Source organism: Panthera tigris, chromosome D1, assembly GCF_018350195.1.
Source record: "Panthera tigris isolate Pti1 chromosome D1, P.tigris_Pti1_mat1.1, whole genome shotgun sequence".
NCBI lineage: Eukaryota > Metazoa > Chordata > Mammalia > Carnivora > Felidae > Panthera > Panthera tigris.
In genome coordinates this window covers 54,874,357-54,902,117 of record NC_056669.1, presented here as the reverse complement: position 1 = coordinate 54,902,117, position 27,761 = coordinate 54,874,357, and the positions used below count along the sequence as shown (strand labels likewise).

General features: G+C 38.5%; 1 protein-coding gene across 5 annotated transcripts in view; it reads left to right on the top strand.

Annotated features, from left to right (window-relative positions):
- The window catches only part of ACER3 (alkaline ceramidase 3), a 167,094-nt gene that overhangs the window by 22,287 nt on the left and 117,046 nt on the right, over positions 1-27,761 (top strand). The window contains exon 2 of one of the 5 annotated variants that reach the window (XM_042957535.1): positions 16,951-17,079. The exons of the other annotated variants lie outside the window; for them this stretch is intronic. The gene's annotated coding sequence lies outside the window, so the exon portion shown is untranslated. The remainder of the gene's footprint in view (positions 1-16,950; positions 17,080-27,761) is intronic. 5 annotated transcript variants of the gene reach the window in all.

Genomic DNA, 27,761 nt, shown 5'->3' with positions numbered 1-27,761 from the left:
AAAATAAAAATCAGCTTTAAAAATAAAAAGTTAGTGTTTAGATTAAAGGTTATGGAAAAGACCGCGGAAATATTCCAGTTATATGTGTGTGTGGGTGTAACAGTTGCTGTTCTAGTTGGATCACAGAGAAACTTTTGTTTGCTACATGGGACACTTGTCTTGGCTGACCTATCTCATTTTCTCTGCTTTTCTTTAAAGCAGTTTTTTTTAGACCTTTTAGGAGCTGACACTTGGGCAGTGAGTATCCTGAAAAAAGTCTTCCAGTGGAACTTGGCCCATAGTTATTTGGATAGAATTAGAACGGTTCATTTGAGAGATTTGGGAATTTAAAAAATGTTTTAAAAACTTGTATTTTATAATCTTTAATTTTTTCTCACTGCTTAAAAATTTGATTTAAATTAAACACTATGTAAGGCTTTAAGTTAAATGAAATACATTCATAAACTTATATTTTACTTAGTATGTTCTATTGGAACAAGTAGTTGCTTATACTGTTAAAGAATGAAATACTGCTAAACATTAACAACTAATTATATATTTTCAAAAACAATTCCACAACTCATAGCTTTTCATGTTTAGAAAATACGTGTCTCAATAATTTGTTTTCATTATTCATATTGATCTGGAAGCTGATTAAAATAAATGAATTTTTTAAAAAGTTTATTTATATATTTTGAGAGAGAGAGAGCATGAACAAGTGTGCAAGCAGGGGAGGGACAGTGAGAGGGAGAGCGAATCCCAAGCAGGCTTGTGCTGTCAACGCAAAGCCTGATGCTGGGCTTGATCCCATGCACCGTGAAATCAAGCCAAAATCAAGAGTCGGATGTTGAACTGATTGAGCCATCCAGGCGCCCAAGAAATGGATTATTTTTAATTTCATTTTCCAGAAAACTGCTTGAAATTACCAGGAGGTTAAAGATAAGTAATTTAATAAATATTTAAGAAACATATTTATAACCATCAATTAGAAAGAGAATAAAGTTACTAAGATATTTAAATTACTTTATTTTACTTTAAAATTTCAATTGTTAATTATTATGATAAAATGAGAAAACATTTTACTTAATTATTTTTATTTTGTGGATTTTTTTTAAACAAAATGAAATAGGACATTTCTATCCAAATCAGTGTAAGAATAAGAGAAATAGTTTATAAAGTAGAAAAAATCAGGTTATTAGTACCCTTGCATTTGAATCCTATCTGTCTTCTACAGGCTGTGTGATCTTGTATATATTAGGGCAGATTACTTAATTTTGATTTCATTTTATTTAGCTGTGAAGTTTGATTAAAAAAATATCTTACAGATTTGTTTTGAGGATCAAGTTAGACAAAGTAATGACCTTATGCAATCTAAAGTACCATATAAAATATTTGTTAATGACTTCCTTAAGAATTCAGGATATCAGGGGCACCTGGGTGGCTCAGTCGGTTAAGCGTCCAACTTCGGCTCAGGTCATGATCTCACGGTCTGTGAGTTCGAGCCCCGCATCAGGCTCTGTGCTGACAGCTCAGAGCCTGGAGCCTGTTTCAGATTCTGTGTCTCCCTCTCTCTCTGACCCTCCCCCATTCATACTCTGTCTCTGTCTCAAAAATAAATAAACATTAAAAAAAAAAAGAATTCAGGATATCAGATTAAGCAGTTAAATTCAAACTTTCTTTTCATCTATGAACTGAAAAAGCATTCATTTTTCTCTTTTAAAATGTCTCATTTTTTGCTATAATTAAGCTCCACCTAACACAGTATCTAAGGCCTATAATAGGTGCTCATATAATTGTGGAGTGAAGGAATGAATATGTTCAACCTCTTGATATCTTGGGAGGCAGCCTATTTTAATTCACAGACCTATACCCTTAGGCTTGAGTCCCGTTCTGCCCCTTACTGGTTGAGCAAATGTGGATAAGTCACTTAGTCTTTTGACTCTGAGTTTCTCTAGTCTACTCCTTAACAGGGTTACTTTGGGAATCTATTGTTAGTGTATGTGAAAGTATTTATAAACTAAAAAGTAGTATAAAATTTAGAAATTTTTATTTTATTAAGATTGACAGGGATATGAGCTGAGTCATATGGCTTATTTTTACATTCATGGAAGTATACAGAAAATAGTATTGCAAAGATTTCACAAATTTGGGTGTTCAAAAGGACTCATGTCTCCATAGAGCACATTCACCTAAGGTTTTTATTTAAACGTAAAGGATCTTGTTTAGTAAGAGAAAGAGTGGACAAGCGTTAAGGATGTGGGGGACATTACGGGGAAACTCTCTAGGATTCTAATTTGTACATAGGTCTGTTTCATCCCTGGATGAAATCACCAAGATTTGTGTGATAAATCTTGGGTTGAGGAGAACTCAAGGCTGAAGTTCCCAGTGGGGTATTTTTTTTTTCCCCCCAGTGGGGTATTTTTATGTTGCTCTGGTTGTGTGGTCAAGCCAGGCTGGCTAACCAGTTCTATCGTGTGAAAACCTATTAGTAAACAAACACCAAGGGAGTTTTGGACTTTATTTATTTATTTAGAAATGTTTATTTATTGAGGGGGAGGAGGGGCAGAGAGAATGGGAGAGAGAGAATCCCAAGCAGGCTCCACACTCAGCGCAGAGCTGGACAAGGGGTTTGATCTCACGACTGCAAGATCATGACTGAAGCTGATATCAAGAGTCAGATGCTCAACCAACTGAGCCACCCAGGCACCCTGAGTTTTGAACTTTAAACAGCACATCATAAGGGTGCCTGGGTGGCTCAGTCGTTGAGTGTCCCATCATGGTCTCGCAGTTCATGAGTTCGAGCCCCGTATAGGGCTCTGTGCTAACAAACAGCTCAGAGCCTGGAGCCTGCTTCAGATTCTGTGTCTCCCTCTCTCTCTCCCTCTCTTTCTCCCCATCCCCTGCTCATGCTCTGTTTCTGTCTGTCTCTCTCAAAAAAAAAAATGTTAAAAAAATTTTTTTTAAACAACAACACATCATAAATCTAATTGACCTTATCTTGTTCAAGAGCCAGACATTCAGATGTCCCCAGAGATGAAGATCAAGTTTTCCCAGTCTAGCTGTAAATTGACCCTACCCTACACAATTTTATTTATTTATGTATTAAAAAAAATTTTTTTTGTAATGTGTATTTATTTCTGAGGCAGAGAGAGACAGCATGAGTGGGGAAGGGGCAGAGAGAGAGGGAGACACAGAATCCAAAGCAGGCTCCAAGCTCCTAGCTGTCAGCACTGAGCCCGACGTGGGGCTTGAACTCACAAACCGTGAGATCATGACCTGAGCCGAAGTCAGTCGCTCAACCGACTGAGCCACCCAGGCACCCCTACACAATTACATTTAGAGCACCTACTGTGCACAATATATATACTATGCCTTTGAAATACCAAGAGGATTAAGGCATCATCCTTGACAACTAGAAAGATCAGAGATTAGTGAAGAAAAAAATAGAAAGTCAACAAAAGTGATATTGGCAGCTGGAGTAATAAGCCGCTAACTCTGTCCAGGTGTCTAGGTGGTTTCCTGCTTGCTTATTTAAGGCTTCACTGAGGAAGTAACAATTTAGATGGCTTTGCATGGTGGGAAGAATTTTGCCAATTTCTAGTGCAAGTGCTTGGCCAAGTAGGCATTCAGAATATTTGATATATTTAATTATAATATTTATGCACCTATAGTAAGGGATAGTATATTCAAATCCATATATGATGAAAGTACAAAGCTTGTCTGGAGAACAGATGATCTAATGTGGCTATGCAAAGAATTCATGGTGATAATAGCAAAGTGATTTAGGAACAAATTATTAAAGCTCTTGGGGTACCTGGCTGGTTCAGTCACAAGAGCATGCAACTCTTGATCTCAGGGTCATGAGTTTGAGCCCCACTTTGGGTGTAGAGATTACTAAAAAAATAAATAAACTTAAAAAAATTAAAAAGCTCTTAGATGACATCTTAGTTTCAATTTTATCAAATAACAGGATATCCTATAGACCAGCAGTTCTTCAACAGTTTGGTTTTGAAACCCCTTACACTCTGCAAACTTAATTGGGGTCATCATAGAACTTTTTCCTTTTTAATTAATTTATTTTTTAATGTTTATTTATTTTTGAGAGAGAGAGAGAGTGCGAGCAGGGGAGGGGCAGAGAGAGAGGGAGACAGAATCTGAAGCAGGCTCCAGGCTCTCAGCTGTCAGCATAGAGCCCGACACAGGGCTCGAACTCATGAACTGTGAGATCATGACCTGAACTGAAGTCAGACGCTTAACCGACTGAGCCACCCAGGCATCCCTAGAACTTTAAAAGAATTTTTTTTTTACTGCTTATTTATTTTTGAGGGAGGGAGAGAGAGAGACAGAGAGGAAGAGAGAGAGACAGAGAGGGAGAGAGAATGTGAGCGGGGGGAAGGGCAGAGAGTGAGGGAGACACAGAATCTGAAGCAGTCTCCAGGCTTTGAGCTGTCAACACAGAACCTGATGTGGGACTGGAACTCATGAACCATGAGATCATGACTTGAGCAGAAGTCGGACATTTACCGACTGAGCCACCCAGGTGCCCCTAGAACTTTTTAATATAAGTTATACCTACCAATATTTCCATATTAGAAATAAACATAATTGGTTCACTTTTCTAACCATAGCTGCAAGCTGTTTTTTTTTTTAATTAATGAATTAATTAATTTTTAAAATTCTGTGAATGTATAGTTCAGGTATCTGCCAGAGACTTGGATAGAGCTCATACATTGAATATTTGGATTCCTCTTTTCTGGCACCTTCCCATCTGAGTTTTTCCCCTTACCTTCAGGTGGCAGTGGTTGCCCTGGATTCTCTCTCTCTCTCCCTCTCTCTCTGTTCCTACCCTATTTGTGCTCTCTCTCTCTTATACTTAAAAAAAAAAAAATTGTTAATTGAAACTGGCTTTTTTTTTTTAATATTGTGAATGTATGGTGATGGGGAAGAATATAATGACTGTAGTGTTGTTTGGTTGCTACTGCCTTGATTTGTGCAAAGATGCCAGCATTTGTACCTGCAATTGCTTTTGTACCATCAGTGTGTGAAAAGTAAGGGAGGTGATTCATTTTCAGAAATAGCAAATAAAAGCTGTGCTGTCTAATTAACAATAGATTGACAGTCTATTGGAAATATGTATGAACCTCCCCCACCCCCAAAGGAGTGCCAAACCCTTAGACACTTCACTTCCTGGTTCTGGTTCTTCTCCTCTCCTTTTCTCAGTCTTATTTCTGCAGGCCTTGCAATGAGCATGCGCCAAAGAACAAAGGGAGGAGGGGCTGAACGTCTCTGTGTCACCTCAGGGAATGTACATTTGTTCCACTCAGACTACTTTTTGCCTTACATGGGCATAGGTGAAGTCCTGGTATGGCTGTAACTTCTGTAGTACTCAGCCAATGAGGAATCTGGAGAGGGGCTTGCATGCTAGGAGATAAATTGTCTGCTGTAACTGCCCTGAGTGTGCCTGTCCAGCAGACACATGCTTTTGTAAGAACATTTATTAAAACCTTGCTTCACTGTGCTCCGAGTCTCTGCATCCCTCCTTTGATTGGGTCGGTGGGTTTATTTCTAACAAATTTGGGGGCTCATCTGGGATTCACCTTGACCCACCGGGTCCAGGTCCTCCTGTAGGAGGGGAGATGCCTCCCACCTCAGTTTAGGTGGCCTTTCTGTGGAAGGGCCACTGGTCACTGTGTTGTGGGATCCGTGGAGCTCAACGCTTTTTACCTTTGGGGACAAAAGAAGTGAAAAGATAGGCACTCTGGTGACCCGATAACTGTGCACTGACCAAGGTAGGAACATTGGACTATAAGTACTGCCTTGGCGGTTGGGAAATCCTCAGAGGCTGAGTGTGTGTGACTGAGATGTATCCTAGATATGAAGCGAATGCTGAGTCTCAATCCATGGTTCTCTTCTCCTAAGAGGAAAACAGATGGAGACAGATGAAGTGTGTTCTGGAGAGTGCAAGAAACCTCCATTAAGGGTGGTTGAGTGCCCCAGGGAAACTCAGGAGCAGGAACTGGCCTGGTTGAGGATGGGGAGCAAAAATTCTAGGGGTAAGGGAAGAAACACCCAGAAAGAGGCGGGTTATCTTCAGATTGTCCCAGATAGTAGGCTGGGGTGAATGTTAGAGTACTGGGAGGATGCTCCTTGTCTACTGGTTTGTATCTGAATCTCAGGAGGGAACTGGAACAATGTAAAAAGGACATTGAGAGCGTCCCTCTTCCTTCTGGGGGCTCAGGAAAGGGTTCTCAGCAATTCCCATTAAGGGAGGTCCCTTTGGGACAGGGAGAAATTGGCTTTGTCAATGCCCCCCTTACCATACAAGGTGAGGAATTTCAAGAAGGAAATAAACCACTGTTGGAAGATCCACTGGGCTTGGCAGATCAGGTTGATCAGTTTTTAGGACCTAATATTCTTGGGCTGAGCTGATGCCTATCATGAATATCTTATTTACTAGAGAAGAAAGAGAAATGATCAGAAGGGCTGCAGTGTCTATTTGGGAGAGAGAGCACCCACCCAGCCAGGGTGTTCAGCCAGCTGAACAAAAGTTTCCCAACATAGACCCTGATTGGGACAATAATGATCCTGGGAGCAGGGTTAGGATGCAGGATTTAAGAGAGCTAATAATCAAAGGGATCAGGGAATCAGCTCCAAGATATCAGAATGTTACCAAGGCTTTTGAGATACAGCAAGAGAAGGAGAAAACCCCAACTGTTTTCTTACAGAGGCTTAGGGATCAGATGAGGAAACATTCAGGCCTAGATCCATAGGACCTAGTGGGGTTTTGTCTCTAGAAGTTGGCCTGATATTTCCAGAAAGTTACAGAAGATGGATGGATGGAATGAGAAGCAGATAGAAGAATTGCTCAGGGAAGCACAAAAGATATTTGTAAAGAGGGATGAGGAGACACAAAAACAGAAGGAAAAGATTATGGTAACTACTGTGGAGAAGATGATTGAAAGGAAAGGGAGAAATAGAGGAACTGGGGTGGGGGGAAATGGTGAGGAAAACAAAGGCAAGAGAAATGTAGCTGAAATAAATTTCCTTACAGCTTGCAGCCCATGGATAGACACCTGAAACATGCAGAGCTGTGACCTTCCTGGAGAAACTCATGGCTGCCTTAATGCCTTAATGTTTTTGTTTTATTACCTAGGTTTACTAAAGGTCAAATAAGTTCATGTTATCTCTGTTGCAATTTGTTAGCAAAAAGATACTTAAAATGATGGCTCATTCTATCTCAAAAGTTTTCGTGGGTGGATAATTGTTAAGATAGCTTACTTCAAAGTTTTGCTTGCATGATAAATGATATTAAATTCATTGGATACCTAATGAGATAAAATGCTAAAGCATCGATTACTAAATATTGATTTATGCTTTTAACTTCTTATTGCAGAGAAACTAAGGCTATTTGAGTCTGTTTGTAAACATACTTTGTGCTTAATAGATTCATAAATTTGCCATCTAAAGAATAATGATGTAACAGTTCACAATTTGTACCTACTTAGTTTTCACTGGAGAATAAGGTTTTTAAGAGTTAAAATGCTGCTAAATGCAGTTAAGGCTGATGGAAATAAGGAAAACAACTGTGTAAAAGTAGATATGTAAAAAAATACATTAGAAAACTGGAAATACATTTTTGTTAAAGGTAAAAGAAAATAATTTTGTCCTAAGTGAGTCTGGTTGGTTAGAGAGGGATGGCTTAGGGCAAAATCTAAATGTAAAGGCAAGTTGTAGAAAGTTTGTGAAGGGAAATCTATGGAAAGGAATTTTATGTGTGGCCAGATGGACTAAGGTTAAAACGAATGGATTTTGGGGCGGGTGGCTCAGTCGGTTGAGCGTCCGACTTCGGCTCAGGTCACGATCTCGCGGTCCGTGAGTTCAAGCCCCGCATCGGGCTCTGTGCTGACAGCTCAGAGCCTGGAGCCTGTTTCGGATTCTGTGTCTCCCTCTCTCTCTGCCCCTCCCCTGTTCATACTCTGTCTCTCTCTGTCTCAAAAATAAATAAACGTTAAAAAAAAAAAATTAAAAATAAATAAATAAATAAATAAATAAACGTTAAAAAAAAGAATGGATTTTAAAAGCAGTGGTATAAGATTAAAATTCTCCTTGATTTTCTGTTAAAAAGACAAAGTTTTCTTGGATTGTTGGTCTGATTTTGATATAAAAAACAAAAGGTAAACAAAGTAATTTTTTTTTTTTGTATTTTTTTTTGCCTAAAAAGATGCAAAGAACTATGATTTTAACCAAAAGGGCAGAACGGTGCGCCCTTTTGAGTTGTTTTGCTCAAGCCTTGGTTGAAATTGCCCCTCCTTTGATCCAAAGGCTCGGGATACAATGGCGATGTCCTCGCTACTGTACTGTTTCTACAAGGCGGAGGAATGGATGCCTGTGCCGTATGAGCGATGGATGACTATGATATATGAAGGGCTTTTACTCGGATACATAGCAACCATTTTGCTACACTTAGCCCAGTGTATGCTGACTTGTACTGATCTAGATACTTTACAATGGTCACCCACATGTCTGGAACATATTTATGTGGGCATTGCTAAAAAAAAAACTGGGGAATAGACCCGAACTTTGGTCCTTTTAGCTCCCCTCAGTGGCTGAGTTTATCCTTAGAAAGATGGTTTTTGCCAGCCCTTTAAAATACATTTGTAAGAGGAACAGTTTTATTATAATTGATATGTAAATTATCGCTGGGCCAAAATAAAATTAATGCTTCCCTTGACAACCAAAGGAATCTTGCTTGGTCACAGTCAACACCCCCAAAGTCCTGCAGATGGGAAGCGAAGGGGTAGGAGAAACAGGGAAGACCCGTCAGCTCTCAGAGGTAGGGTCAACCCTGAGTAAGAATGACTACTCCCAGCACCTGGAGAAACTGACAAGGAGTTTGGCTTCCAGTTGCATAGCCAGCCAAAACAAGGGACCAGGAGGAGATAAGGTTTCTCCAGGCCAACTATAAAGGATGCCTTTTCCTCTTTTTCCTATAAACGGACAATTCCTCAACCAAGGCCAATACTCCTTTGGGATGTATTCTGAAGAATTGAGATTGTTTTGATCCACAAACCCTAAAGAAAAAGCGACTCATTTTCTTTTGCACTGAGGCTTGGCCCTAATACAAATTGGAGGAGGAAACCAGGCCACCAGAAGGAAATATCAATTATAATACTATCCTACAATTGGACTTGTTTTGCAAATGTGAGGGGAAATGGGAAGAAGTCCCATTCATGGGACAATGTTCAGTGTTTTTGGGCCTTAAGAAAAAATTGACATAGGGGTGCCTGAGTGGCTCAGTCAGTTAAGCATCCAACTTTGCTCAGGTCATGATCTCACAGTTCGTGAGTTTGAGCCCTGCTTCAGGCTGTGTGCTGACAGCTGAGCCTGGAACCTGCTTCAGATTCTGTGTCTTTCTCTGCCCCTCTCCCACTTGTACCCTCCCCCTGCCTCAGAAATAATAAATTAATAAATTTGAATAAACTTAAAAAAAAAAAATCAAGATATATGTAAGCGCTGTAAGGTTGATCCTAGCTTACTGACAACCCTTTCCAAAGTCTAGCAATCAGGAAGGGAAACAATTCAGGGCCTCTTGCCTGTATCCAAAGCAGACCTAGAGAAGGAGGAAGAGAAGTCTTCCATGTCCACCCCCTCCCCCTTGGGTCCTTGATCTACATATCCAGACTTAAAAAAACGTGCACTTCTGTTCCCTGCTGCCCACCTTATCCAGGCCTGCCCCATAATGTAACACGCAGTTTCCCCTGCAAGAAGCTAGAGTGCTGGAAGGAGAAACACAGGGAGGCACCACCATAATAAGATTACAAGTATCTTTCTCATTGCAAGATTTAAGACAGGTAAAAGAATATCTAGGTAAATTTTCTGATGATCCAGATAAGTACATAGAGGCTTCTCAGAATATTAGGTATGTTTTTGAGTTGACCTGGAAAGATATAATGCTTTTGTTGAATCAGACTCTTAATGAGACAGAGAAGCATGGTGTTCTGTCAGCGGCTGAGAGATATGGGGATGAATAACTCCTTAATTATCATGGGACTGGAGGTCCTATTGGGAACTCCCAGTTCCCTACTGGGGGTTCAGGCAGTTCTGTCCCAAGATCCTATTTGGGACCATGATAATCCCATTGGGGAATGGTATCGGTGCTACTTTCAAGCTGGTGTTTTGGAGAAATTAAGGAGGTCTAAGATTAAACTCTTAAATTATGCTAAATTATCCACTATTTTACAGACACAGGACAAGAGCCTGTTGGCCTTCCTGGAAAGGTTAAGGTTAAATGTACAGCTATGTCCCCTTACACACCTCGAAGCTGAGACAATTCTAAAGGACAAATTTGTCAGTCAGCCCCAGGTATTCGAAGGAAGCCGCAGAAATTTGGCTGTTGGCCTGGAAAGGACCCTGGAGGAACTCTTACAAGCTGCCAAACATGTATATTACAACCAAGATCAAGAGGAGAATAAGGAACAGGAAAGGAGGCTTAAGAAAAAAAATCTTAGGCCTTAGCTGCAGCCTTATGTACTATGTCAGATCAGATTTCCTGACGTCCTGGTACCAAAGTGCCATTTATGTGGCCATTCAGGGCACTGGAAATGAGAATGTCCCCAGAGGGGACAACTGAAGTTGAAACCCCATAAGCCATGTCCTTTGTGTGGAGACAATCACTGGAAATCTGAATGCCCTTGGGTATCTCTATCTTCGAGGGCTCAGATGACCAGTGTCCCTGAAAGGGACTGACGGGCCTTGGGCTCTTACAATGGCTCCCCTAAACCAACTACCTATATTGGAAACCCAGAGCCTCAGGTAACTCTGGATATAGAAGGAAAACTGATTAATTTCCTTCTTGACATGAGAGCCACCTTTTCTGTCCTCCTTTCCACTCCTAGCCAACTATCCAAATGCAGCATAACTGTTAGAGGCATCTCCAGAAAACTTATGACTGAATTTTTCTCTCAGCCACTAGGGTGCATATGGGGAAACTTGATTTTTTCTTTTTCTTTTTTTGTTAATTCCAGAGAGTCCGACTCCATTGCTAGAAAGAGAGATTATGACTAAATTAGGGACTATAGTGCTACTAGCTTCAGGACAGATAACAATTACCTATTATAGTAATCTGGGTATTGAAGAATAATCTTCCCTTGAGATAAAATTAAATATGCCTCATGGAGTTGTTCCTATGGAAACTGGATGGCCAAAGGAAGATTTGAGGATTCAGAACCAAAAACTAGTTCATGTGCTTCATTATTCTTTTTTTTTTTTTTTCAGTATATGAAGTTTATTGTCAAATTGGTTTCCATACAACACCCAGTACTCATCCCAAAAGGTGCCCTCCTCAATACCCATCCCCCACCCTCCCCTCCCTCCCACCCCCCATCAACCCTCAGTTTGTTCTCAGTTTTTAAGAGTCTCTTATGCTTTGGCTCTCTTCCACTCTAACCTCTTTTTTTTTTTTTTTTTTCCTTCCCCTCCCCCATGGGTTTCTGTTAAGTTTCTCAGGATCCACATAAGAGTGAAAACATATGGTATCTGTCTTTCTCTGTATGGCTTATTTCACTTAGCATCACACTCTCCAGTTTCATCCATGTTGTTACAAAGGGCCATATTTCATTCTTTCTCATTGCCACGTAGTACTCCATTGTGTATATAAACCACAATTTCTTTATCCATTCATCAGTTGATGGACATTTAGGTTCTTTCCATACATGTGCTTCATTATTCTAACCAACAATATCACAATATCCAAATAAATATGGAAGAGGGAGGAAAAACTATAGCTAAATTAAAAAAAAAAAAAAAAAGTGACCAGACATGTCAGAGACTTTTTGGATGGCTACAAGGTGTTTTTTCTTCCTATGGTATGACCTCCTCCCTAGGAGGCATTGCATTCGGGGTATTTAAAAAAATTTTTTTTTAAATGTTTTATTTATTTTTGAGAGAGAGAGACAACAGGGGAGGGTCAGAGAGAGGGGGAGACACAGAATCTGAAGCAGGCTCCAGGCTCTGAGCTGTCAGCACAGAACTGGACGCGGGGCTTGAACTCAAGAACTGTGAGATCATGACCTGAGCTGAAGTCGTACGCTCAACTGACTGAGCCACCCAGGTGCCCTTGCATTTGGAATATTAATACTTATTGGTCTAATTAGTTCTTTTTGTATGTCATTGTAGAAGGCATTGCATATGCCAGAAAAACAAGACATCCAAGAAAATTTTGCTAGCCCAGATGTTCCAAATGCCCTCCCATTATTTTGGACCTCTGGATTGACCTCTGAACCTGTCCTGACTACTGTTCTCCTGTCATTATCCCCTTTCAGCAGGAAGCAATTAAGATGGGTTGTCATCCCAATTCCTAATGGCAGTTAGGAGTCATGTGTTCAGGGAATATGATAGGAAAATAGGATTCAATAGGCAGAGACGGAAAGGTTAGGACCTGAGGTCCCTGTGTGGGAAAAAAAAAAAACAACACATATTTTGGAACAATTCTGGGAGTGTCTGACCACAGCAAACCCCCTTGCCAAGAGGAACCTTGGGCATAAGTTTCCTCTTAAGAATGTAACAGACACCACCTACTGCCCTTCAGGTTTCCCTCAGGAATTTGACAAAAGACCGAACTAAAAGTAAGTAGTAGACCTTAGAATGTATGACCCACAAGGAATATATGGCCCTCGACCACCCCGCATACAATGGAATCAAGCCAATCAGGAATGGACAGTTCCGCACTGAGAGCTATCAAGCCAATAAGGGTAGGACCTGAGAGGGAACAACGGGGAAGAGAAATGGGGGCTGACCAGAGCCTTATAAAACAAATGTCTGTGCCTTATGCCCCAAATAAACTATTATTATTGGAAGATAAACCTGACTCTGAGGAGGAGAGCCACCACTTGCTGAACATGTTTGAGTGAGACCTCAAAAATAAAGGAAATATAAATGAAAACAGAATCAACTTAAAAAAGGAGAATGATTGTGGGAAGTAAAGGAGATGATTCATTTTCAGAAATAGCAAATAAAAGCTGTGCTGTCTAATTAACAATAGGTTTACAACCTATTGGAAATATATACCATCCCCCCCTCCCCACCCAATGGAGTCCAAAACCTTTAGATACTTCACTTCCTGGTTCTTCTTCCTCTCTCTGTTTCACGGGCTTATTTTCCCAGGCTTTGTAATGAGCATGCTCCAAAGAACAAAGGGAGGAGGGGCTGAAAGTCTGCATCACCTCAGGGAATGTACATTTGTTCCAGTCAAATGTACTGGAAAGTACAGAAATGTACTTTCTGCCTTATATGGGTATAGGTGAGGTCCTGGTAAGGCTGTAATCTCTGTAGTACTCGTCCAGTGAGGAATCAGGGGAGGGGCTTGCATGCTAGGAGATAAATTGTCTGCTGTAACTGCCCTGAGTGTACCTGTCCATCAGACATGCACTTTTGCAAGAATGTTGGTTAAAACTTACTGTGCTCCAAGTCTCTGCATCACTCCTTTGATTGGGTCAATGGGCTTATTTCTAACAAGTACAAATGTCCATGCAGTTAATAAGGTAATGAATTCTTAGAATTATGAAAATAATTAACCTCCACAAACCACAGTTTGAGAAATGTCGCTCTAGCCTACTAAAAAGGATTTGTCCACTCGTACATAGTCTTTATCATTTCACTTTTTGGAGGCTGCTTCTTTGCAGAGGGGTTTTAATAGAATATATTTTGGCAGGAAGTAAGAAGATATAATTATTTGTTGCAGAAAATGGGCCCTACCCTGTGCACAGACATATTTAAAATCCTCATGGGTAGGGTGTCTGGGTGGCTCAGTCAGTTAAGTGGCTGATTCCGCTCAGGTCGTGATCTCCACAGCTTGTGAGTTTGAGTCCCATCTTGAGCTCTGTACTGACAGCTCGGATCCTGGAGCCTTCTTTAGATTCTATGTCTCCCTGTCTTGCTGTCCCTCCCTCACTCATACTCTGTCTCTCTCAAAAATAATGAATAAACATTAAAAATAAAATAAAATCCTTATGGGTGACCTCCCTACCACTGCTAAATAGTTTTATGTACTTCCTCTTTTATTTATTTTTCAACAATTAAATCTTATGAATTCTTTATATTCTAGGCAGCAGGGAAGATTTAAATTCTGAGAACTCAGGACAAGATTTCAAGGAGGCATACAGCATAGGGAATATAGTCAATAATATTGTAATATATTTATCATGGTAAGCATTCCATAATGTATAAAACTTTTGAATCACTGTGTTATACACCTGAAACTAACTTAACATCATATATTGACTGTACTTCAAAATTAAAAAAAAAAAAAGATTTTAAAGAGGAAGCACTATTTGTTAAAGAATATACAGATTCCTAGGGAAAAATTAGTTCATTTTTTGATCTTCTGGTAATATTAAAAACAATATTAATATAGCAGCTCATTTATTGGCACTTACTATCTGCCAACCACCATCCTGAGCACCTTATTGTAATGAAAAATCTGTTTTGGAAATATTCATGGTAGTGGCCCTGCATATTTAAAGTTATTTTCTTCTTTCTTCTATGGAAAGGAAGTGGGTAACTTTCTTAACACTTTTGACATTTTATTTTTCAGCAAAGTAATAAATACACATTTATATGCTTTTGGTTGCCTTTTGCATAACCAATTGGGAATAACAATTAGGAATATATTCATTCATCATAGAAAACTCTTGAATTAGTCATTCATGCCTTCTCTTCCCTCTTTCCCATTTTGCAGCCATCTTAGTTCGATCCCTCATCATCATTTATTTGGATTATTGCAGTAATATCTTATTTGTCCCCTCCCTAGTACATCTATTCTATCAAGCTTATCTTTAAGTTACTTCAGTTAAGATTACTTACTTAAAGTTACTCGTTTCTATCATTCCTCTTCATCACTTGCTCAACATTTGCTGTCTGGAATAGAGTTCAAACTTTGCGTAATTTGGTGAGGACATCATAGACACGTTATCCATGCTTATCTTAGTTCCAGTTTATCAAAGTAGCTGTGTCTCTTGACACAACTTGCCCCCTAGACATAATAAATTTACTTGTCATGGTTTCCTAGGTACACCATGTTCTTTCTTGCTTCTGCACATTTGTGTGTTATCTCTGCCTTGAAAATTGTTCTCTACAGTTGCCTAATTCCTATTCACCCTTTAAGGCACTCTCAGATACTATCTCTTCTGGGAAGTTTTCATCAATTATGCGAAGCTAAGGGTTAATGAATTGATACCATTTTCTGTGAAAGTCCATTCTGGTATGTTGTATATATGTATTTATTATTTTGAGAGAGAGTGAACGTGAGTGGGGGGCTCGCAGAGAGAGAGAGAGAGAGGGAGAGAGAGAATCCCAAGCAGGCTCCGTGCTGCTTAACCAACTGAGTCACCCAGACACCCCATGTATTTTTTTTTAATTGATGTTATGTTCATATGGATTTTCTTTGCGGAAACAGCTTTTCATGTTTTTATTAGAAAGTAATTAATTTCTTATTGTAGAACGTTTTGAATCAGCCAGCAAACATTGACTGATTGCTTTCCATATGCCAAGCACAATGTTAAGCCTGGGAGAAAGAGTGGTAAAATTTTCATGAAGTGCGTAGTTTAGACTTGGTGAAGTACTTAAATAAATGGTTCAACTCTTTAAAATGTTGTGAAGAGAAATATAGAAAATACACAGAAGCAGAAAAAGAAAATGAAAAGCACCAGTAATCACTCTGCCATAGAACTGTATTACAAAATGAAATGTAAACGTCAGACCTGGCCCATGCAGGCCCTTGAGGCACAATCGAACTGCATAGGCGGTGGCTTAGATTCCGTGGTACCAACTCCTGCATCTCGACCTCACCCTCAACCCACACCTGTGGCCTCGTGGAAAGTTTCTTATAACCAATTAATTTGTTTGCTGTATGTCCTCCACACTTTCTTTTTCCCTCTTTCTATATGCACACACACATATTTTTTTAAGTAAAAATATGACTGTTCCTTATGTAATATTTTGTGGCTTTATTTTTCTCAGTGAATATGATGAATACTTCCATGTCTTTGAAAAGTTATTTAGAAGATAAAATTTATTTTTATTCTCTGAACCTACTTTAAATTAAAATAAAATATATTGAACCTATGTTTATTTCTCTATCAAAAGTAAAAAAAATATTTGTTGACTCCCCTCATGTAGAAGAATACATTGAATATGCATTGTTCTTTTATTTTTTCTTACTTTACTCTTTTTTTTTTTTTTAAACCTCATAAAAGTGAAGTGGCCCTGAAATACGGCAGTGATAGTGAGAATGAATATAAGGGAACTCTATTCTAGTAAACATTCCCATCCGTTGCTCATTGCTCTGCTGCCTCCCATGATCACTCAGGACTCTTTTCCGTCTCTTTCCTCTTTTCCTTTTCTTCTTCCCCGACTAGGAAGACTGTTCTATATGCATATAAAGCAATGAGCAAGATGCTTATATAAATGTCTGTAAAGAAAGATGTTCACTGAAATATCGTTTAATAAAAAAACAAAAACCTAGAATGTCCAGTGGTATGGGAATAGATAAATAAAATTTGGTATATTCCAATGAAAGCATACTATATACCAGTTGAAAGAAATGAACTAGTGTAATTATCTAATGGAACTCTCAATTGTAATTTTTATTTATAGAAACTTTTTACAGAATAATATATACACAGTTATCCCATTTAGATAAAAATAAAACAAAACTATGTTTATGGATATACATATATGTAAAATAATTTTTAAGTGAATTACAATTATGCATCCGAATTAACACTAGCCATTATCTCTGGAAATGTGTGAAGAGGAATTGGACTGGAGAGATAGGTGACTTTGATTGTATCGGTAATAGTTCATTTATTTTATTAAAATAAAAGGTGTGGGAGTGCCTGGTTGGCTCAATTGGAAGAGCATCCAACTCTTGATCTGAATTTCTTTTTCTTTCGTTTTTGTCAACTGTTCCTACAGGAGGAGTGGATCAGTGTAATCAGTCAATAACTGGGATGTTAGACAGCCAGTTTAATATCCCAGTTATTTAAAGCTTCTCCGACCACTTTAAAGATACCCTCCTCTCCCACAATGGTGATATATTCTAAGGTACAAATTCAGGAAGTAAACATTCTTTATGACAGATTGGGCCAAATATCAGTTCTTAGGAGAAATACCAATATACTCTGTCTGGCAACTTTTGTATTGTTACATGGTTATTATTTCTGCACTTGAAAGTGTTCTGTAAATTACAACTCATTGGACACCATATCAAAGAGTTTATTGTGAAACCTGTGTTATTTAGCTAATTTTTTTTCTTCCAAATTTTTCTTTAAATTCTAGTTAGTTAACATATAGTGTGACACTAGTTTCAGGTATAGAATTTAGTGATTCAGCACTTCGATACGACACCTGGTGCTCATCACAAATGCCCTCCTTAATCCCCATCACCTGTTCCACCCATCTCCCCCCCACCCCCCACCCCCAACCACCTCCTCTCTGGTAACCATCAGTTTGTTCTCTATAATTAAGAGACTGTTTCTTGGTTTTCCCATGTTCATTTGTTTTGCTTCTTAAATTCCACATGTGAGTGAAATCCTATGGTGTTTGTCTTTCTCCAACTGACTTCTTTGACTTAGCATTAGACTCTGTATTTCCACTCCACATCATTGCAAATGGCACGATTTCATTCTTTGTATGGCTGAGTAATGTTCCATTGTATATATATACTACATCTTCTTTCTATATTCATCAATTGATTGACATTTGGGCTCTTTGCATAATTTGGCTATTGTTGATAATGCTGGTATATGAACATTGGGATGCATGTGTCCTTTCAAATTAGTATTTTTGTATCCTTTGGGTAAATACCTAGTAGTACAATTGCTAGGTCTTAGGGTAATTCTGTTTTTGAGCAGCCTCCATGCTGTTTTCCATAGTGGTTGCACCTGTTTGCATTCCCAGCAGCAGTGTAAGAGGGTTCCCTTTTCTCTGCATCCTCACCAACACTTATTATTTCCTGTGTTGTTAATAGAGAATTTTTTTTGTTTTGTTTTTTAACGTTTATTTATTTTTGAGACAGAGAGAGACAGAGCATGAACAGGGGAGGGGCAGAGAGAGAGGGAGACACAGAATCTGAAACAGGCTCCAGGCTCTGAGCCGTCAGCACAGAGCCTGACGCGGGGCTCGAACTCATGGACTGTGAGATCATGACCTGAGCCGAAGTCAGACACTCAACCGACCAAGCCACCCAGGCGCCCCGCGAATTTGTTTTTAGTGGACATGCTCTTGGTGCATTTATATCTCTGTTTCTTTGTTTGCCTCTTTTATATTTTTGGGAGCAAAGACGACTGTTAAACTCATGTAGACATTGTATAAGGCACATGTAGGTGACTTTCTTGTATGCTTTTGTTTTCACCTTGAATTTTAACTGTTCAGATTTATAAGGCTATTATTTATTTATTTATTTATTTAATTTTATTTTGAGAGAGAGAGAGAGTAGGGTAGGGGCAGAGAGAATCCCAAGCAGATTCCATGCCTGACGTGGGTCTCGATTCCACGACTGTGAAATCATGACCTGAGCTGAAATCAAGAGTCAGGTGTTTAAGTGACTGAGCCACCCGGGCACCGCTGGGCATACACTGTTTTTCTATTCATAAAAAAAAAAAAAAATGGCTATTTTTAGAGCTGGAAGGTCATTTTATAGTTCCTAAGATTACTCTCTACAGTCTCTGCTACCATATGGTGTTTAATATCTGCTACTATCTGCCCATCTGCCTTTTTCTTCTTTCTCTATAAAACAGCTTTCTCTGCTTCATTATATACTTGGCCTAAATACGGATGGCTTGGCTTTAGCTTTACACCACCTTCCGGTATGCGTGCTTAAAAGTGTGTCATTTTTATTTGCATCCTGATTTTCCAGACAATGTCTGGAATTAGTGTGAGATTTGTTGAGGGGGTAAGGGAACGGGGAAGATCTTATAACTTGCCACCTCCTCCAGCAGGAGCTAAGGAGCCAACTCTAAAAGGAAGCTGGGCAATTTCTCTAAGAGGAGATTTCTACTCCTGGAAATTCATCCTGTGAACTTAGTAAAATGAATAAACAAGTATGTTCAAGGATGTTGTATTGGCTTGAATAGTGTCTCCCCAAAATTCATGTCTACCTGGAACCACAGAATGTGACCTATTTCCTTTTGGAAATAGGGTCTTTGTAGATACAATTTAAAGATCTTGAGATGAAGTCATGCTGGATTTAGGGTGGGTCCTAAGTCCAATGACTGATATCTTTATAAGAAGAAGAAAACAGGGGTGCCTGCATTACTCAGTTGCTTAAGCATCTGACTCTTGATCTTGACTCAGGTTGTGATCTCATGGTTCATGAGTTCAAGCCCCGCGTTGAGCTCTGTGCTGATAACACCCCGCTTGCTTGGGATTCTGTCTCTCCTTCTCTCTGCTCCTTAACTGCTTGCATTCTGTTGTTCTCTCAAAATGAGTCAATCAGTCAATCAATCAGTCAATCACATGGAGACACACAGAGAAGGCAGTGTGAAGATGGAGGCTGAGATTGGAGTGATGTGTTTACAAGCCAAGGAACACCAAGGATTGCTAGTAACAACCACAAGGGGAGAGAGGCATGAACAGTTTTTCCCCCAGAGCCTCCAGTCCTACTGATACCTTGATATTCTGACTTCTGTCATCCTGAACGGTGAAAGAATAAATCTTTGTTGTTTTAGGTCATCCAGTTTGTGGTCATGTATTATGGTAGCCCTAAAAAACTACGGTTTTTTTTTTTACAGTTTTTTTTTTTTTTTTTTACAGATGTTTACAGTACTTTTTTTCAATGTAAAAACCTAGAAATAACTGTCTACCAATTAGGGATTGATTATGTAAATTATATCCAGACAATGTAATACTATTTGATCATTAAAAAAATGATAGATCTCTATTTCTGGATTAAAGAAAGCAGTGATACATCATTAAAGAAAAAGAAAGTTATGGAATCCAGATCACTCATCTTTGGAGAGGGATCCCTGGGAGTCTTGATCAGAGTAACTGGAGGCAGTAGGGCAGTGAGAAAAAAAAAAATTGTTTCCTTTGTGTCTACTATATGAGAGAATGAGCTATTTAAGAAACTTTTTTTTTTTTTTGTGGCATGTTTTAGGCAATTTAAGTTTTTTATGCCACTGTAAAAAACATTGAAAATAAATCATAAAAATGTGGGATGATGTCCTTGGTGAGATTTTAATAATAATAAAGTCTGTATTTTTGTTAAAGTTAATTTAGTATAAAATTTTAAATGTGTTTTACAGGACTTGTGTGTTCATGGTTTTTAACTGATGCATTTCAGCTCTAAGTAAGTGAAGAGTGAGTGAAAAATTGTAGTGAGATTAATTTTGAGTAAAGGATAAATCTGATACATGAGATTAATTTGTGAGTCAAGAATTACTCCCATTACATCATAATTGAACTACATCTAAAATTATGTCTATTAGTTGTTTTTTTTTAATGTTTATTTTTGAGAGAGAAACAGAGTACAAGTGGGGGAAGGACAGAGAGCGAAGGAGACACAGAATCCAAAGCAGGCTCCAGGCTCCGAACTGTCAGCACAGAGCCCGATGCAGGGCTGGAACTCATGAACTGTGAGATCATGACCTGAGCCAAAGTCGGAAGTTTAACTGACTGAGACACCCAGGTCCACCCCCCCCCCCCCCCCCCCCCCGTTTTTTAACGTCTGTTAGCCTTTTAATACCTTTACTTTTTTGTAAATTTGGCACTAGTTTAATCTGCATGAGAGCAGAATCTGTTGTTTTCTTTTGTATTCCCTCATAGTGCTTTTCATAATAGATGCTTAGTAAATACTTGTTTTCAAATGAGTGAATGAATGTAAGCCTGCTGCTCTCAAGAAATTTAACTTAAGGAAATAGACATAAATACTTACATTTTGATTTAGTGAAGAGAGAGCTATCTGTGCTAAGTGCCAGATGAAGGGTTAGAACAGTAAGTGCTGGGAGTGATCATTTTCAGTAGGGTGATTAAGCAAAACTTACTTTATTGAATTGAGCCCTGAAAAGAAGGTTTCAGTAAAAATGGAGAGGAAGTAGGAATTATCAAAATAATTATTTTCTGATTTTGTAATTTCAAAATGCTTCTTCATCCTGAACATGGTTAGGAAACTTCCCCTTTTTTGACCTTTTTGTATCAATTTGAAATCTTCATTTAACCAAATACTTCTGCAGGGAGTTCAAGACGGTCTTACTTCCCTTGTTCTTCTTCATGTCTTCTCCATCATTCTTATCTGTTAATTGTTTATTCTCAGCTCTCATCTTTGAGCCTTCTTCAAAGAGGCATTATATATAGATAATATTTTTGCTAGGAGTCTTTCCCCTTCCCTGTAACCTCCATATTATTAGACTATGGCTTATCTGAGCCATAAATGATGTGGAGCTCCCAAGTTCTTCTGTTATCTCTTTACTACTATGTACTTGGCCTTTCTTCCCAAACCTAAAATGTACTTCCTCTTTAACTTATATGAACACCTTCATTGTTATAATAAATGGCTTAAAAATATTTTGGGTATAGGGGCAGCTGGGTGGCTCAGTGGGTAGAGTATCCATCTCTTGATTTTGGCTCAGGTCATGATTTCAGGGTCTTGGGATCAAGCCCTGCATTGGCTTCTGTGCTGAGTATGGAGCCTGCTTAGGATTCTCTGTCTTTCTCTCCTCCATCCCCTTCTGCTCCTCCCCTGCTCGCACATGTGTATGTACTCTTTTTCAAAAAAATAAAATTAAAAACATACATTTTTGTATAACTTACATGCAGAAAAGTGAAAATAGAAAGTATGTTTTAATTTTTTTAAATGTTTTATTTATTTTTGAGAGAGAGAGTGTGAGAGGGAGAGGGGCAGAGACAGAGGGAGACACATAATCTGAAGCAGGCTCTAGGCTCTGAGCTGTCAGCACAGAGCGGGATGCAGGGCTTGAACCCACAAACAGTGAGATCATGACCTGAGCTGAAGTCAGAAGCCTAACTGACTCAGCCACCCAGGTACCCCAAGAAAGTATGTTTTAAAACATAATATGTAAAATGAGTTTTCATAAATAATTTTTGGAAGCTACTATATTCACTCTAAAGAAAACAGAATGACTCTTGTATTAGTAGTGATATAAATACTTTCAGGAATTAGCTCAAATGCTAGCTGCATACTGAAGCTCCTCTTGGGTTCCCTCCCTTCCCCTGGGTATGTTGTTGGGTGCTTGTTGGTCCTGCCATTATCCCTTCCTAGTTGTTTCCCTGTCTCTCTTTCCTACTGAATTGTCTACATGCATTCTCAGGACAGGAACCAAGGTTATTCACCTGCTAACCTTTCTTCCCATTTCCCATCTCAGTTGCCTTGCCCATAGGAAATACTTAATAAATGTTTGTCAAGTTGAACTGAATTTGTGCTTATTATTTTTTAAAAAGTAAGACATACCTAAATTGATTTCCTGTTTTTATGCTGATATCTGTCTTAAAAGATACTATACTGAGGAGTACCTAATACTATAATATTTATATGATTTTTTTTTTTTTTTTTTTTTTAACTCTGAGTGAACCAGCATATACTGCAACTTTCTTTGTTATTGGTCTGGGTTGGAAGACAGACTTTCTTCCTTGTGACTGCTGTTCTGAGCTCAGATCTAAGTACCAAGACAATTCCCAGGCAGCACTTAATTCTTAACATAGCAAGATTGTGGAAGTTCTGCATAATGTTCAGTGGATCTTTGTCATATGAGAAATGATTTTGGGGGGTCATATTTATTGTTTTCATCATACTTATTTAAATAATTTAAATATTTTGGGGTTTCCCCCTCATTTTACAGGTCAGGAAACTAAGTCTTAAGCATAAATAAGTTTCCTAAGTTAACACAGCTAGAGAGTGGTAGTAGGTATGAATAAAATGTTGCCTGATATAAACTGAGGAAATTAAATTAGGTGATCTGCCTGTCTTCTTTCAGCTCTAGAGTCTCTGAAGTTCTGGGAAACTTTGACATTATTTGAACATTTGCATAAGCAGTAAAATACTTGACAAAATGAACTTGCTTTGGGGAAAGTGCCAGGTTGCTTTCAGGCTCAAACCAGTTACAATTCTCACTCATCTAGTATATTAGCTAACTGTGCAAGAGGGTTCCTCACGGTGGCAGTGAACCAATATAGATAATTTTTTCAGCTTTACCAGGTTTTAATGGTTCTGTTTTTTTATCTTTAGTTCTGGGTGGTGGTTATACACTTATAAATACAACGGAGCTCTCAATTGTTTGCCCAGTTGCCCCAGGGCTCTATGTATTTGGCCAAATTACGGAGAACTGTTGAGACTGCCCTGCACACTGGCTCCACCTACTGTCATCCCGAGGCAAACGTCTTCATACTATTTCTTTATTCAGAGTTGTTTCAAATTTACTTTTGGGGAGAATAAAAAGAAATTGTGTTTGGGGATATAAAAATATCATAGTTTCAGATTTAAAAAAATTCCTTAAGTCTATTTTCAAGCAGGATTCTATGAAAAAAAAAATTTGCTTTAATGTTTCGGTATACTTATTGTGTAGTATGTGAATGAATCTCTGGTTTTTATTCCTGGAAAAAAAAAAACTTTGAATTTTCTGGGAGCACCCCAAACCCAATTAAACTCTAAGTGGAAGTAATTTAGCTTTTATTTTCTGTTATTCATTTATATTAGTAATAGTTTAATTGAAATTTAAAAAACCAATATAACCACATTGTAGAAAATATAGAAAAAAAAAGAGAGAAAATCATTTTACCATCTTAAAAAAACCATTCTTATCATTTTGGTATTTGGGGAACCCTCACTAACCATAGTTATGCCCAGGCCTGATGGATGAAAACATAGTTTTAATTGTGTTAGTTGTCAGCTTATTACCTGTCAGCCCCAGATTCGTCATTCATTGCATGCTCTGTGAAAATGGAACTGGGCCCTTTCAGTGTTTCTTTTGACAGCTGGCAGAATGTTAAACTTTGTCAGTAGAGGGCACTGGAAAGACATTGCAACAGGGAAGGGTTTCCCTTCCTGGTTCTGGTGTGCTGGCTTGGCTTCTCCAGTGCCTAGCTCTTGCAGTGCAAGTGGCTTAACTAGCATGTGTCTCTTACAGTGCATGAAGCTTCCCCTAGTGCCCAGATCCTAAAGCTGGGTCAGTTTTTACTCTAGTCAGTAGCTCCCCCACTCGATGTGATCAGCTTCCCTGGCCTCCTAGAAGGGCATATGAAGAACAAGTTCTGAAGGGTGGATTTTCAGAAAGCTCTGCAGGTGTGGTACCACAGGAAACTTTTCTGCTGTTCTATGAGCTATGGCCATGCCTTCCTTCTCCCACAAGGTCTAGATTTCAGCCCTGGCTGGGACCTCTTCTTTTATTGTTCTATCTCTGTCTTAGGGATAGTGGACTGTTCCTTATATCTGCTATTCCTACAGTCTGTAGACTTCTCTTTACTTGTGGGAGGGGGGGGTGGGGAGAAGGACAGAGGGTGAGAGAAAGAGAGAGAATGAATCTCAAGCAGGCTCCATGCCCAGTGTGGAGCCTGACATGGGGTTTGATCCCACAACCATGAGAGCATGACCTAAGCCAAAACCAAGAGTCTGACACTTAACCGACTGAGGTGCCTCCTTTTACTTCTTACTGGCTATCTTTCGTTACTCCATTTCTCTCATAGTTAATGATTCTTTATCATAAACCTTTCTTGTTCAAATTACTCTGAGTTTGGTTAGGGTTCCCTTAAACACCAAAATGATAAAAATGGATGTCTTAAGATGGTAAAATAATGGATTTTTTTCTCTTCTTTTCCTTATATATTTTCTACAATGTGGCTATATTATTTTTAAAATTTTAAATTAAAATGTTAATGTAAATGAATTATAGAAAATAAAGGCTAAATTACTTCTACTTAGAATTTGATTGGTCTTGGACTTACACCATTTTTTAACCAAAAATTTTTCAGTTCATGATCATTTTATGTGCGTTCTTTTTGGTCAGTAAAGTTAAATTAGCTAACATTTATATATCTCCTTATTTACAAAACAATTTCATACCTATTAGTCTTTAAATCAGCTTTTTGAAAACAACCTTTTATTCTTCTTGACTTTATAGTCTTAGCTTGACTTTGTAGCCTTAGCTTCTTGATATTATAGTTTTTTTGCCTTTGTGGTTAATTCTTTTTGTGTCCTGTTTAAAAACTCATTGGCGCTCCAAGGTCATCAAGATGTTTTGCTGTGTTTCCTTCTACAAGTTACATTGTTGTACCTATCATGTTTAGATCAGCAGTACATCTTGAATCTATTTTTGTATAAGAAGTGTGAGTTTGGGGTCCAAGTTTGTTTTCCTCCCGTGTGAGTATCTAGTCGATCCAGAAGAGAGCATTTTTTTCTGTTACTACACTGCAGGGCCATGTTTGTCATAATCAGGTGACTATACAAGTTTGCTCTTGGGATCTTTTCTGTTCTATTTGTCTATTCTTGCTAATAGGCCATGATATCTAGTAGTGTAAATACTCTAATTTTGTTGTTACTTAAGATTGTCTGGGTTGTTCTTGGCATTTTAAATTTTCATATAAAGTTTGAAATCAGTTTCTCAATTTGTACCCAGAAAACCTGCCTAGAGTTTTATTAATATTTTGTCTTACACCTTTTTTGTTAGACTTTGTATCTAAGTATGTGACATGGTTTGATGCTATTAAAAATTACAGGTGTAGCACTACAGCCTGCAGTTACAGATTCAAGCTGTCAGTCTGACTCAGGAGTCAATAATGTCTTTATTATGTTTTATTAGCTGTGTAGAGAGAGTGGGTATAGCATTTTTTTCTGATTTCAATACCTATTATCTACCAAAATACATAGATTTAAGTATAATGCAGTAATCCTTCAGGAGTCTAGGCAAGAAAGCAAGTCTTCTACAAGGGAAACATTTAGGCTAGCTTCAAACTTCTCCATAGTAATGTTCAATCTTGAAGACAACAGCACAATACTTAGAAACTTCTGAAGGAAAGAGAGATCCCAACATAGCTAAGTCATCTTTTGAGAATAAACGCAGAGCACAATGTTCTCAAGGACTCAAGATGTCAGGGAGTACAACACGTATAACCCCCTGAAAAACTATGTGAAGATGGGTGATGAAATCTAAACAAGTAGAACTTGTTTAAAAAAAATAAAGGCAAGGGGGGTGTATGCCTGGGTGGCTCAGTCGGTTAAGCGTCCAACTTTAGCTCAGTCACGATCTCACGATTTGTGGGTTTGAGCCCCGCATCGGACTCTGTGCTGACAGCTCGGAGCCTTGGAGCCTGCTTCAGATTCTGTGTCTACTTTTCTCTCTGCCTCTCCCCTGCTCTGTCTCTCTCTCAAAAAAACAAAAAAATAAATTAAATAAATAAACATTAAAAATAAATAAATAAAGGCAAGGGGTGCCAGGGTGGCTCAGTCGGTTGAGCGTCTGACTTCAGCTCGAGCGTATGACTTCAGCTCGGGTCGTGATCTCATTGTTCATGGATTTGAGCCCTGCCTCAGGCTCTCTGCTGAAAGTTCAGTCTGGAGGCTGCTTCAGAATCTGTGTCTTCCTCTCTCTCTGCCCCTCCCCCGCTCATGCTCTGTCTCTCTCAAAAATAAAAAAAAAAAAACAAACATTAAAAAAAAAAAGGCAAAATGGGAAGAACAGCCATGGGGAAAAAACTAGTAAAGGTACTATATCCATTAAATGGAGAACTGAGGCTAAAAACAAGGATGACCATAGAATTACCATATGATGCAGGAATTCCTCTCCTAGGTATCTATCCAAGAGAATTGAAAACATGTCCACCCAAAAAATTGTATATGAATGTTCATAGCACATTATAATAGCCAAAGAATGGAAATAATCCAAATGACCACTTGATGAATATATAAACAAGATGTGGCATATCCATTCAATGGACTATTTGGCAATAAAAAAGAATGAAGTTATAGACACATGCATGCGACAACATAGATAAGCCTTAAAAACATTATGCTAAGTGAGAGAAGCTAGATACAAAAGACTACATATTGTATAGTTTCATTTATATGAAATGTCCAAAATAGCCAAATCCACAGACCTAGAAAGTGACTAGTGGTTTCCAGGGACTGTGGGAAGGAGAGATGGGGAGTTGACTGCTAATGGGTGTGGGTTTCATTTTGAGCTGATGAAAATGTTCTAAAATTAGTGATGATTGCACAACTCTGTAAATGTATTAAAACTACTGAATTGTACAGAAAAGGGTAAGTTTTGTGATATGTGAATTATATCTTGATAAAGCTGTTATTTAAAAAAGCACAAGAATGGAAAATGTGGCTTACAGAGCTAAACGTAATCCTTGACAATGTGAAATATATGGTCTTTGACAATGTGGAAATGACTAATAAAAGTAAGTAAATAGGGGAAGAGAGGCGGGAGGAAATTTAGGAGTGTAAATTTCTTTATGTTTCATAGCAAGGATGCATTTGCTATTAAAAACATGTAAAATTCAGTTTCACTTCTTTTGTTACAATATGGTATAAAAATACCATAAAAAGAGTATGTCTAATGCTCTCTTCTTCTTCTTCTTCTTCTTCTTCTTCTTCTTCTTCTTCTTCTTCTTCTTCTTTTTTTAAGTTTATTTATTTATTTTGAGAGAGAGAGCCAGGGGCAGACAGAGAGAGAGGGAGAGAGAATCTCAAGCGGGCTCTGTGCTGACAGAGCAGAGCCCGACATGGGGCTTGAACTCACAAACTGTGAGATCATGACCTGAGCCCAAACCAAAAA